We start from the raw sequence: 13,902 nt of genomic DNA on the forward strand, positions 1-13,902 counted from the left end.
TAAGCCTCCATTTTTCCCCCCTACTTTAAAGGGCTGACCTCTAGATTAAAGGAGATAAAATTTATAAAATGCATAGACAGCGACAGGCCTAGAGCAAGCACTCCTTGCATGCTAGTGGTGGTGGTGGTGACTGCCGTTTCCTGACCTGACCCCTTAGGTATAGTTGATGGACGCAGCGGGGGGTGGGGGGTGCCTGACCCAGGCTAGAGCAATCACATCCCCTCTGAGGAATTTGGAATTGGAAGGTGAAAGCCTCAGAGAATGAATGCTGTCAAAATTGCAGCATTTGAACTTTTCCGCTCAAATGTTTGTCAGAGGATCCGCAGCATCAATAACACCTGGGAGCTTGTTACATGATACACAATCTCAGGCTCCCTCCCAGACCTACTGAATACAGCTGCATTTTTAATAAGATGAACATCACTGCTTGAGACACATTAAGAGCAAAGTCTACTATCTTCTTGAAAGTCATCCATTGTGATCTTTGTTTCTTCAAACCTACAGATACAAATACAGATTTTTATCAAATACTCTCAGCTAATGCCTTATCTTTTTTCAAGCTTGAGCTAGCTCTAGGTACTTTCTGCTACTTGCATCCCCACAATCTCAATAGCACTGCTGACTGTATTTAAGAAACCTTGCAGGATGCTATAGATTTTCCACCGTAACCTATCACGAAGACGAACCTAGAATCAGAGGAGGGATTTAGCTTCTAAAGTCAGCACATAAGGTGAGAATTATGTCTGGTCAAAACGATGCCAGAAAATGTGTTAAGAGATGTACATCATCTTTCAGCCAATGCAACCTGCCTGACCTTGGAATACATTGATGTCTTCTTCACTTGAGCCCCAGCTGAAGTAGCTTCTCTTTCACGACCACATGGTACTTCTTTGTAAACCCTAGATGCACATTTTTGCTCAAAAAGATCGCACTGTGGAAGCTGAGAAAACAGATGTGTATTTCCCAGCTTATATCCACTCTGGGGCCTAAGCTCATTGAATGAAATGGCAATCAGAATCACCTGCACAACTTATTTTTTCCTTTCTTTTTCTGTCTCTTCCATTGTCCTATCTCTGGCACGTAGAGTTGACTGTTCACAAATTAGATGTGAGCGTGTTAGGACCGTAAGTGTGTTGGTCCTCAAATCTTTTGCATACGTAGCACACTCTCCAGTTCGAGTGTTTCTGACAGCCACTAGAAGGCATTAAAGGCTCTACGAGATAGTAAACAAGCCAGCAATCATTGCCACATGAAAGTACTGCAGCCTAAGGATGCTCATCTCTGAAAGCATTCACAGTCACCGCACACTTCACCTGCCTTCCAACTTGACCTTCACTTCTCCTCCACTTTCTCCCGGCAGTTTTATCCCACATTTGGCCGTGTCACTGTAACAGGTGCCACTGTCTGACAAGTTTCATAAACCATGTGTGCCCTCAGTCCTAACAAATATAAGTTTTATATATTGATCAAAATTTGGTTGCTACACTGTGAATGTTTAGGTTTCTAGGTTTAGGTTTAATATTTTCTAGCTACTAGAAAATATTAAAGCCTCTCCACGATAACAAACAAGTCCACACCTCACTCATATGCACCTCCAAACACCACCTTTACAAGGTACTGCTGTCTCTAGTCCACTACTCCGCATAAGAACAGTCCTCCTGCTGCCACGTGGATGGACCTTGAAAATGTTATGCTAAGTGAAATAAGCCAGACAAATACTGTATGATTTCACTTATATGAAATGTCCAGAATAGGCAGTTTCATAGAAGCAGAACATAAATTCCAGGTTACCAGGGGCTGGGTGAAGAGAAGAAGGGGAGTTTCTGCTCAGTGGTTGCAGAGTTTTTATGATGAAAAGTTTTGGAAATAGTGGTGATGGTTGCACTGCATTGTAAATGTAATTACTGCCACTGAACTGTATACTTAATGGCAAATTTTATGTAAAACATTTTCCTACAATTTAAAAAAAAGTGTGGAAAATAGTTCTCTACTGTCCGTATCACCAGGTCTGAACACTTAAGATCCCCATATTCTAGTTCACCTATTGCTTTAATTCATCTCCAGCGACCACCATCCACGCCATTCAAAACTTTCCCCATTCTCTCCTAATTCTCCGAAATGCCACCATACAGGTGTGTGCAGACACACTCTGCATGTATTCATTCATTCATTTTATTTATTTATTTATTTATGGCCGCATTGGGTCTTCCTGCTGTGCATGGGCTTTCTCTGGTCGCAGTGATCGGGGCTGCTCTTCGTTGCAGTGTGCAGGCTTCTCATCGTGGTGGCTTCTCTTGTTGCAGAGCACGGGCTCTAGGCGCTCAGGCTCAGTAGTGGTGGTGCACAGGCTTAGCTGTTCTGCAACATGTGGGATCTTCCCGGACCAGGACTCGAACCCGTGTCCCGTTCATTGGCAGGCGGATTCTTAACACCAGGGAAGTCCCTGGATGTATTCTTATTTCCTTGGTTTTTCACATGCTATCGAATTATTTATAAATAATAAATAATTATTTGTACTGTAGTCTCATACATGGGCTCCACCCCTTAGAAGTTTGCAGTCTAATCAGGGAGTCAGTCGAGTTAATAGGTCATTGGAATATAGTGCAAAGTGAGATGATCAGGGACACAGAGAATGGAGAGTGGGCAACCAACCCAGCTGGGGGCAGGGTGCAGTCAAGGAAAGCTTCCTGAGGGAGGTAACCTCTGATTCTGTGTGTGTATGTGTGTGCGTTTGTGTACAAGATTGCTGTTATCTTGTTAAATTAAAAAAAGGTTTTTTTCATAATCATCAAGTATCAGGCATATTGGATAGTCTCCATGCAAGAGCAGAGTCAGCAGCAAGCAGTTTGTGGTATTAACGTTGCAGGGTACCAGTCAATTAATGGGTTCCTGTCCAGGAACTGTAGCTACAGAACCATCCTGACTCTAATGGATCCTTTATCTTGCTGTAATCCAAGCACACCAGACTAAAATAATCATGATTTTCTTAAAATCTGAAGGAAAGGATACCTTTAGACCAGGGAACAGCATATATAAAAGGCTGGGTCTATAGATTTTTTTTTCCCCGTCCTCCTGTTTTGGGGGTTAAGGGGATGGGTTCTGGAAATTAAATAACAAGTTAAACTTGGGAGATAGAATAAGGTCAATGTGGCGAATTCCCTGGCGGTCCAATGGTTAGGACGCCGGGCTTCCACTGCAGGGAGAGGGGATTCAATCCTGGTCGGGGAACTAAGATCCTGCAAGCAGGGTGGCACGACTGAGAAACAAAGAAAGAAGAAGGTCAATGTGTATGACACGTCTGAGTCATCCCTGAGATCACATGTAAATAACTGAAAAAATTGTGGCTCCTGCTATTTGGATGTCAAGTGGTATAGTGGGGTCACTTTCTCACACGGTTGTCTTAGTAGTAGAAATAATGATAAGACCTAATCGTCTCGTCATATAGTTAGGTTCTGCTTGTGTTGTCCCATTTAATCCTCATAGTTTACCCATGAAGCAAATACTATCATTACTCCCATTTTATTTATTTATTTTTTAAAGTTCTCTGAAGAAGCTACAGTTTTGCTTGTTCTAATTTTGACTGCAGTGCGTGGCTTACGGAATCTCAGTTGCGGGATCTCAGTTCATCTCAGGGACTGAACCCAGGTCATGGCAGTGAAAGCGCCAAATCCTAACCACTAGACCACCAGGGGACTCACTCTCATTTTATAGATAAACAACCTGATGCTTTATTAGGGCACATGCCCAAGGTCATTTTCCTCATCCCTCAGATGGGAATGAAGAGGCTGATTTGTTGTTACTAGAAGTGGATAGGAAATATCCACGTATAGTATCTAACACAGGAGAAGATCTACGCACTCTGGTTCCTCTACCTGGGATTAATGCCATTGGACCACTTTAGAAATGAGCCCTCACTGTAACTATCCCCTTTGGTTACTTAAGTAACCAATACCTTCTGGCTAGAGTCCCATTTGGAAAAGGCTCATGGAATTCATGTCTTTAATCAGTTTCAAATTCTGGTTCCAATTAACACAAGCATCTTGATAATTAAATAGTGATGCATAGATTTGATGCATAAATAATACTAGACTAGCAATGCAGGTCCAATCTACCCTTCAGAAGCTGTTGGGTTGACACACACTGTAGGTCTGGCACAGTCTCAACAGAGCAGAAGGTTTGGTCTGGAGATCTACCAAGGATCTCAAGGGATATAGACATCTTGAGCCCAGTGTCTATGTTGGGGAATTGTCAGAAGTTACCATGCCATAAGACTAGCAAGGTAATCAGATAAACCCTGTGGGAGAAAGAAAATAGTTCCAAACTCAAAGTCCCTAGATTCTGATCAACAATATATTTTTTACTAGTAGAACAGTGACCCAAATCTAGGGTTCTCCTTTCAATCGATCAGTGACATTAATAAAGCAATTGTTATCCCTTCTTTAAAGATAATATGTGAGAAGGGAGATTTATGTCAATTTAAACTGACTGATTCATGAACCATCACATCAATAATCATTCTTTGTCATGGGCTGTTCTTAAATCAAAAACGGAGCCAATCTGGGAAGATCAAATTTGTGTCCACTCTTATTTTCTAAATTCACTTCTGATATAGAGGACAGCTGATCCAAAATAACCTAAACAGAATTTCAATTTGGTTCTATAAATAGGATTTTAAATAGCATATTTACTTCTACTTATGCTTGGCTTTACAAAGAATTAATTGATGCTAAGTTCCTTGTGTACATACTGCAATTTGCTTTAAACAAATAGTTTCACAATGGTGCTAATAACCGTTCTCATAACTAAATTCTAAAAATCTCTTGGTAGGATTCCAGTCTCTCTGGCTATAGAACATCTCCTGGCATATTCACATTCACTCCTGTGTTGTAGGCAAAGTTAAATATACAAATCTAAGAAGGAAAATGGCATGTGATCAGTTGTGTTCTAAGACATAGGTGCTAGGGGATATCTCATGCATGGCTCTTGGTCCAAGCTCCCTCTTTGTATATGGCGGTTATGTACCGGGGAGATTCATTCTGTATTTCTCTACTTATTCTTTCCTCTAGGACAGGATTTCCCAACCTCTGCACTGTAGACCTTTGGGGCCAGATACTTCCGTTTTAGAGCTCTGTCTTGTGCAATGTAGGATGTTAGGCAGCATCCTTAGCCTCTACCCTCTAGATGCCAGGAGCACCCTCTCCCCAGGTGTGGCAACTGAAAATGTCTCTAAACATTGCAAAATATCCCTCGAGGGGACAACCTCCCACCCCAATAAAGAACCTCCGCTCTAAAAGGAGGAGTTGGGCTTCCCTGGTGGCGCAGTGGTTGAGAATCCGCCTGCTAATGCAGGCAGGGGACACAGGTTCGAGCGCTGGTCCGGGAAGATCCCACATGCCGTGGAGCAACTAAGCCCGTGCGCCACAACTACTGAGCCGGCGCTCTAGAGCCCACGAGCCACAACGACTGAGCCTGCGTGCTGCAACTACTGAAGCCCGCTTGCCTAGAGCCTGTGCTCCGCAGCAAGAGAAGCCACCACAGTGAGAAGCCCGCGCACCGCAACCAACAGCAGCCCCTGCTCGCCGCAGTGAGAGAAAGCCCGCGCGCAGCAACAAAGCCCCAACACAGCCAAAAATAAATAAATAAAACAAATAAATTTATTTAAAATAAATAAATAAAAGGAGGAGTTGCTAATCTATTGGGTGACAATCTGACCTCCTTTGGGCCACAGTTCACTGGTGAGGTGGCTGTGTGTTAATGAGCCCTTAACCTGACCTCTGTTTTGCTTTCTGAAGCTTCTTAAGTCGTGAGGGCCCATAACATAACACCTGAAAGACCCTGGGTTCAGCCTAAATGGAATTTAATGCAGCTTTAGCGCTTATTAGCTATTTAGCCTTATTTCCCCCTTTCTCTAAGCCTTAGCTTCCGAATCTGTAAAATGGGAACAATAGTAATGCTCATCTCTGGCAGCTGCAGCTCATCCTGTATCCAATATTTATTTATATCCCCCTTCTTTGATATGAAAATCCTCAATTTTGTTTGGGCAACATTGTGCCCAGGGTAGGATTGTCAGATTTAGCAAATAAAAATATAGGATGTTCAGTTGAATTTTAATTTTAGATAAAGGATGGATTTTTTTTTTTTTTGTAAAAATGTGTCCCATTTACTAGAAATATATTTGTTAGACACATGCCTGGGCTGCATATTCTGTTCGCCCCTCCAGATCTAGCTCTACCCTGTGCTCTGTTCCCAGAGGAGGCTGACATTAATGGACTATCTCAAAGCACCAGTGCCCTCCAGCTTCCAAAGGGGTTCAGTCAATGGGAGGCACTAGCAGGAAATTGGAGAGAAAGGGAAGGAGAGAGGTTGAAGTATTTTTTCCCCAAGCTCTTCCCGCACTCCTGCAGCTTTGGGGCAGTGGCTGCATTCCTCCCCAAAAGGCCACACCTCCTGCCTCATGGCTACAGCTCCTTCTTGAGATTCCACTGACCTTGGTCTTCCCACCCTTTGGGTCTCGAGGTGTAAGAACCTGTCCCTGCCCGCCCACTGTATCTCTTGGCAGTTTCCCCTATTTCTGACTCCACCTCTGGCTTGAGGGTACCACCCATTTCCCAGGGGTATTCAGATGAGTACGGTGTCACCCACACAATTTCTAACAGATAACCTTCTGAGGGTTATTGGGATTATCAAATGAGGTGATGATGTCAAGCTTAGCAGGTGCCTGTCACAGCAAGTGCTCAGGAAATGTACGGTTGACCTTTTTTTAAAAATAAATAAATAAATTTATTTATTTAATGTATCTTTGGCTTCATTAGGTCTTCGTTGCTGCGCCCGGGCTTTCTCTCGTTGCGGCGAGCGGGGGCTACTCTTTGTTGTGGTGCGCGGGCTTCTCACGGCGGTGGCTTCTCTTGTTTCAGAGCATGGGCTCTAATCGAGCGGGCTTCAGCAGTTGTGCCACGTGGGCTCAGTAGTTGTGGTACCCGGGCTTCGTTGCTCTGCGGCATGTGGGATCTTCTCGGACCAGGGCTCGAACCCGTATCCCCTGCGCTGGCAGGCTGGTTCCTAACCACTGCGCCACCAGGGAAGCCCACAGTTGACCTTTGAGCAACAGGCATTGGAAATGCAAGAGTCCACTTATACGCAGATCTTTTTCAACAAATACACAGTCGGTTCTGTTTTCACTGGTTTGGCAACCTGGATCCAATCAGCTGTGGATCAGAATTTCCACGTGCAGTTAGTTAAATCTGTGGAAGGGAAACCTGCAGAATGCGGGGACTGACTGTACTCTGCCATTTTATTTAAGGGGCCTAGTTGAGCATCTTCAGATGTTGATATATGCGGGGGCTCCTGGAACCAATTGCCTGCGGATACTGAGGGAGGACTGTGCTATTGTTTGTAAGGAAACATGGTAAAGTCAGTAAGCCAAATCAGAAATCCTTTTAGAGCTTGACCTCCCTTATTCATTCTTTACTTCTTCTCTGACAGATCTTTACCCCTGCCCCTCCCTCTCTCTCTCCTCCCCCACCCCCAATCTCGACAGGTCCCAAGTGTGCAAGGCCCAAGACTGAGATACTGCAAAGAGAATAAGAGTGAGTTTCACTTTGTCCTTGAACCTGAGCTAGGTCCAAAGCCTTGCCTTAGGATACAGTGCTCTTACCAAGCATCGAACAATTTTCTATTTTGCCTTTCTTTCTGCAGTTGATCATTGTATATATATTCCATGGATCAGAGCCTTAAAAGGGAAAAGAACTGAATAGTACCCCCAGTCCCTGACAAAAGTTGCAAGGAACAAAGCCTGACTACTTGTTAAATAGAATTTCTTCAGGTTTATTGAGTTATAGTTGACATATAACATTGTATAAGTTTAAGGTGTACAACATGTTGATTTGATACACGTATATAGTGAAATGATTAGCACAATAAGCTTGATTAACACATCTGTCACCTCACATAATTTTTTGTGAGAACACTTCAGAGCTCCTCTCTTACCAACTTTCAAGTATATAATACAGTATTGTTAACTACAGTCATCATGCTGTACATGAAATCCCCAGAATTTACGCATCTTATCACTGGGAGTTGGTACCCTTTGACCAACACCCCCTAAGTCCCTGGAACCACCATTCTATTTGTTTCTATGAGTTTGGCCTTAGATTCTAGATATAAGTGAGATCATATAGTATTTGTCTTTCACCATCTGACTTACTTCACTTAGCATAATGCCCTTAAGGTCTATTTATGTTGTCAAAAAAGGCAGAATTTCCTTCTTTTTTATGGCCAAATAATATTAATATTCCATTGTATTTGTGTATATAGATAGATAGATCACATTTTCTTTATTCATTCATCTGTGAGCGGTCACTTAGGTTGTTTCCATGTCTTGGCTATGGTGAATATGCTGAAATGAATGTGAGCGATCTCTTTGAGATCTGATTTAAATTCTTTTGATTATGTGCCCAGAAGTGGGATTGCTGGATCATACAGTAATTCTATTTTTAATTTTTTTGAGCAACCTCTGTACTGTTTTCCACTGTGGCTGTACCAATTTACATTCCCACCAACAGTGCACAAGTGTTCCCTTTTCTCCAAATCCTCACAAAGAGAGTTATTATTGTGTGTCTTTTTGATAATAGCCGTCCTAAGAGGTCTGAGGTGATATTTCACTGTGGTTGTAATTTGTATTTCTCTGATGATTAGTGATGTTGAGAATCTTTTAATGTACGTGTTGGCCATTTGTATGTTTTCTTTGGGAGGATGTCCATTCAGATTGCCTGCCAATTTTTTTATTGGATTATTTGGGGGATTGTTTTGCTATTGAGTTGAGTGTGTTCAGTATATATATATATATATATATATATATATATATATATATTTATTTATTTATTTATTTATTTATTTATTTATATAAATAAAATATCCACTTTGCCAAGAGCTTTTATCGTGAAAGTGTGTTGAATTTTGTCAAATGCTTTTTCTGCATTGACTGAGAGGATCATATGGTTTTAATCCTTCATTCTATTAATGTGGTGTATCACATTTATTGATTTGTGTATGCTGAGCCATCTTTGCATCCCAGGGATAAATCCCACTTGATCATGGTGTATGATCCTTTTAATGTGCTGTTAAATTCAGTTTGCTAGTATTTTGTTGAGAATTTTTGCATGTATATTCATTAGGGATCATTATCCTTATCTGGCTTTGGTAACAGGGTAATAATGCAAGCTTCATAAAATGAGTTGGGGAGGATTCCCTCCTCTTCAGTTTTCTGAAGAGTTTGCGAAAGATTGTTACTAGTTCTTTAAATGTTTCATGGAATTCACCAGTGAAGTCGTGTGATCCTGGACTTTTCTTTGTTAGGAGGTTTTTGATTACTACTTCATACTTGTTAGTCATTATTGGTCTGTTCAGATTTTCTTAGATTTTTTTGAAATTTTATTTATATATTTATTGACATATAGTTGATTTACAATGTTGTGTTAGTTTCAGGTATACAGCAAAGTGATTCAGTTATACGTGGTGTGTGTGTGTTTGTATATAAAGATATATGTATATATATATTCCTTTTCAGATTCTTTTCCATCATAGATTATTACAAGATACTGAGAATAGTTCTGTGTGCTATACAGTATGTACTTGTTGGTTATCTATTTTATATATAATAATGTGTGTATGTTAATCCCAAATTCCTAATTTATCTCTGCCCCCACCCCTCTTTCCCCTTTGGTAACCATAAGTTTGTGTTCAGATTTTCTATTTCTTCATGACTCATTCTTAGTAGGTTGTATGTTTCTAGGAATGTATCCATTTCTTCTAGGTTAGGCAGTTTTTTGGTATATAATTACTCATAGTAGTTTCTATGATTCCTTGTATTTCTGTGGTATCAGTTATAACGTCTCCTCTTTCATTTATAATTTAGTTTGAATCTTCTTTTTTCTTAGCGAGTCTAGCTAAAGGTTTGTCAATTTTGTACTTTCTCAAAACACCAACCTTTAGTCATTGATTTTTTTAATATTGTCTTTCTAGTCTTTATTTCATTGATTTCTGCTCTAATCTTTATTATTTCCTTCCCTCTGATAACTTTGGGATTAGCTTGTTCTTATTTTTCTCATTCCTTGAGGTATAAAGTTAGGTGTTTATTTGAGATTCTTCTTCTTTCTTAATAAAGGTATTTGTTGCAGTCAACTTCCCTCTTAGAACTGTTTTTGCTGCATCCCATAAAATTTAATATATTGTGTTTTCATTTTCATTTGTCTCATGATACTTTGATTTCCCTTTTGATTTCTTTAACCCATTGGTTGTTTAGGTGTGTGTTGTTTAATTTGCAGATATTTGTGAATTTTTCAGTTTTCCTCCTGTTATTGATTTCTAATTTTATACCATGTGGTCGGAAAAGATGTTTGATAAAATTTCAGTCGTCTTAAATGTGTTAAGAATTACTTTGTGAGGGCTTCCCTGGTGGCACAGTGGTTGAGAATCCACCTGCTGATGCAGGGGACACGGGTTCGTGCCCCGGTCCGGGAAGATCCCACATGCCGCAGAGCAGCTGGGCCCGTGGGCCATGGACGCTGAGCCTGTGCGTCTGGAGCCTGTGCTCCGCAATGGGAGAGGCCACAACAGTGAGAGGCCTGCGTACTGCAAAAAAAAAAAAAAAAAAAAAAGAGAATTACTTTGTGGCCCAACATATCATCTTTCCTGAAGAATGTTCTATGTTTACTTGAGAAAAATGTGTATTCTGGTGCTGCTGGGCAGAATGTTCTATGTGTCTTTTAGGCCCAGTTGGTCTATAGTGTTTTTCAGGTCTGCTGTTTCCTTATTAATTTCCTCTCTGGATGATCTATTAAGTATTGGAAGTGTCGTATTGAAGTCCCTGCTATTACCGTATTGCCGTCTCTTTCTCCCTTCGGGTATCTTAAAATTTGCTTTAAATATTTAGGTTCTCCAATGTTTGGTGCATTTATATTTATACTTGTTATATCCTCTTGATAAATTAACCCTTTTTTCACTATATAGTGACCTTCTTTATTTCTTGTGACCAATTTTGGCTGCTCGCAGAGTGTAGCTGAGAGGAGGCTAGAGCTGAATATAGGGGTCTTTCAGGACTGCTAGTAGCACAGATAGGAGTGTCTCCTGCTGGGCCCCTGTGCCAGCAGGCGTGCTCGTGGACTGTGGCTGGAACAGGCTGGAACTCCATTTCAGGGCCCTTTCAGAATCTACAAACTGAGCTTGACAGGCTTAACTCCAGAAGGTCCCAGACCATGGCCAAGAAGGGCTAGAGCTGGTTCATGATCCACAGTCAGTACTGAGATCTGTATGACTACTGCTCAACATGCAAGTGTGTGTATTACTCCCTTGGGTAACCTTGGCATTTGGTGCTGATGATGGAACAAAAGCCAAATGGGGTCATAGCTAAGTTCTCAGGGTTATGGAGCTGTTTCTGGGTCTGTAACCAAGACTGTGGTCCATGAAGCAGCCACCTGGGTTTAAGCCTGCCTTCTCACAACATCTCTCCTCCGTCTTTGACTGAAAGGGGGTTTTACAATTCTCTACTTTGATCCCAAAGCTCCCACAAAGACACTTTTGTCTGTGAATAGATACCAAATTATTGCTGAAGGGGGACACAAGTGAGGAACATCTTGTTCAGCTGTATCACTTGATAAATGGTTTTCATTAGGGGCTGAATATAGGTTTCATCTCAGACACTGACTTGATGGATAGTAGCTGCCTGGTGTGGGGCTCTGTGAAAGATTCTGAGGTTGCTCCTGGGCTTAGAGAGTGCCGTCATCAGTTCGTAATGTCTGCCATGGACATGACTTAGGGGAGTACCGATACAGGTGCCATGTATGTGTCATTCCCGATCTGTAATATGAGCCTCAGCCAGTGGTGGTAGTTGTAATTTTCTGCTAGGTCATGCCCTGACTTGGCCTTGGCAAGGTATTCAGATGCGTTGGTAGCAACTGGGTAATTTGCTGTTTACTTATCTTGCCTAAAGTAAGAATTTACTATTGCGCTAATGAAAATTGTATTTTAATTTTAATAACTGCTTGACAACATAGTATGCATATGTGTTTGAGCTCTCAAGAAATGTTTAAGCTTTTAAAATATGTTCAGATGCCAAGAAAGATGGAAAATCTATTAGGTTGAATGCAAGAAATAAATTTACTTTAGATCAAAATATGCTAGTGAATACCTTGTTTTTTATTTTTCATGAAACTTTGCAATGTTATTTCTCTTCATTCTCGAAACAAACATTTTGAAACAATGGGGACGACCATGTTAAAAGCAATTATAAGTGCTGTGACATATAAAAATCCTCCAAATGATTTTATTAAAAACTACAGCAGACTAATTTCTCCCCCCTAATTAGTGCCTCCACTAACTGTTAAACATGCAAATACCGTGTCTGTCTCGTAGTCTTATGTCTTACCCAGAGCCTTGCACTTGTTTTCCCCCAGTTGCTAAGTGGTTGTTATTGTAAAGGCACCATCTGACCCTCTATAATCCCGAGATTGCATTTCAGTGGATTGCAGTTGGGCAGACAGATAAATGTTTTTTTCAATTTTAGAAGCTCCCATCATACCTAGAAGTATTTTTTAAGTGATGCTAGTTTGTGTTACATGGAAACGTTTGCTGAACAAAGTCAGGGAAGGTCTGGCAACCAAAGACAGTGAGCAATGCTTAAATCAATCACTTTGTGGTATCAGGGGGGAAAATTTGAAGCCAATAGTGTGAAATTTGATTTGAAACATTTAGCATATGACACTGTCATTAATTTAAAAATAGGACCCAAGAAATATGTGAAGTATGTAAAGAATGACATTTGTCACAGGATTAGGGAGGCAACCTCACTGTGACTAAAAAAATAAAAACAAAATGGTGGTGACGGGGTGGCCACAGATCAATTTCCAGTTGTAATTCCCCTAATAGTTTTGTCGTGGTTTCTCCCTTCTGGATGGGTTGAATCCATTATAGGCACTGTGTCTTAAAAAACTTGAGATACAGTGACTCTGACTCCTCCCTGCTGGTCATCCGTGGCATTTTTTTCACCTCTGACTCCACAGTTTTTTCTAGAACACCAAAAGCTCACAAGGTGAATTGATTGTGACTTTCAGTTGCAACTCAAATACCAGCTAACAGTATGGTTGGCTATACTGGACCACGACTGGTTATTTTGGGTTCAAATTGTTTTAAATGGTTGTCACACAACCTCTGACAGCCTCGCTGTGTAAGCTGACACTCTGGTTAGTCTCCAGGCTGCATAGAATTACAAGGTGGTAATATCTGTGCCCTGATGGAGTGGGAGGTGAAATCCCCTAGTGTGAGCTTTGTTGCACGGTAGAGACGAATGCAAAGGCCTGGTTCCACATGTCAGGGCAGAGGTGGGGACACCTGAGTTTGGGCTTTCTTTATGTTCCTGTTGTCCTTATACGTTTATCAGATGATTTTTTTTTTTTTTTTTTTTTTTTTTTTTTTTTTTTTTTTTGCGGTACGCAGACCTCTCACTGTTGTGGCCTCTCCCGTTGCGGAGCACAGGCTCCGGACGCGCAGGCTCAGCGGCCATGGCTCACGGGCCCAGCCGCTTCGCGGCATGTGGGATCTTCCCGGACCGGGGCACGAACCCGTGTCCCCTGCATCGGCAGGGGGACTCTCAACCACTGCGCCACCAGGGAAGCCCCTATCAGATCATTTTTGATAAAAACTTTGGATGCTTTTCATAAGTACCCCACATAGCCTCCTTTTCCCCCCAGTCACCTTAAGTGGCTCATGCATTCACTCAGCCAAAATACTTGATAACCCTCTGTGTGCATTGAACCAGGCGAAGACACAAAGAACAGACACTACAGGCCTTGTCCTTATAAAGCTTTCCAATGCAGGAGACATTGCATTCTTTACAACAGAAGATTTGCC

Source organism: Kogia breviceps, chromosome 10, assembly GCF_026419965.1.
Source record: "Kogia breviceps isolate mKogBre1 chromosome 10, mKogBre1 haplotype 1, whole genome shotgun sequence".
In the NCBI taxonomy this organism is placed as follows: Eukaryota; Metazoa; Chordata; class Mammalia; order Artiodactyla; family Physeteridae; genus Kogia; species Kogia breviceps.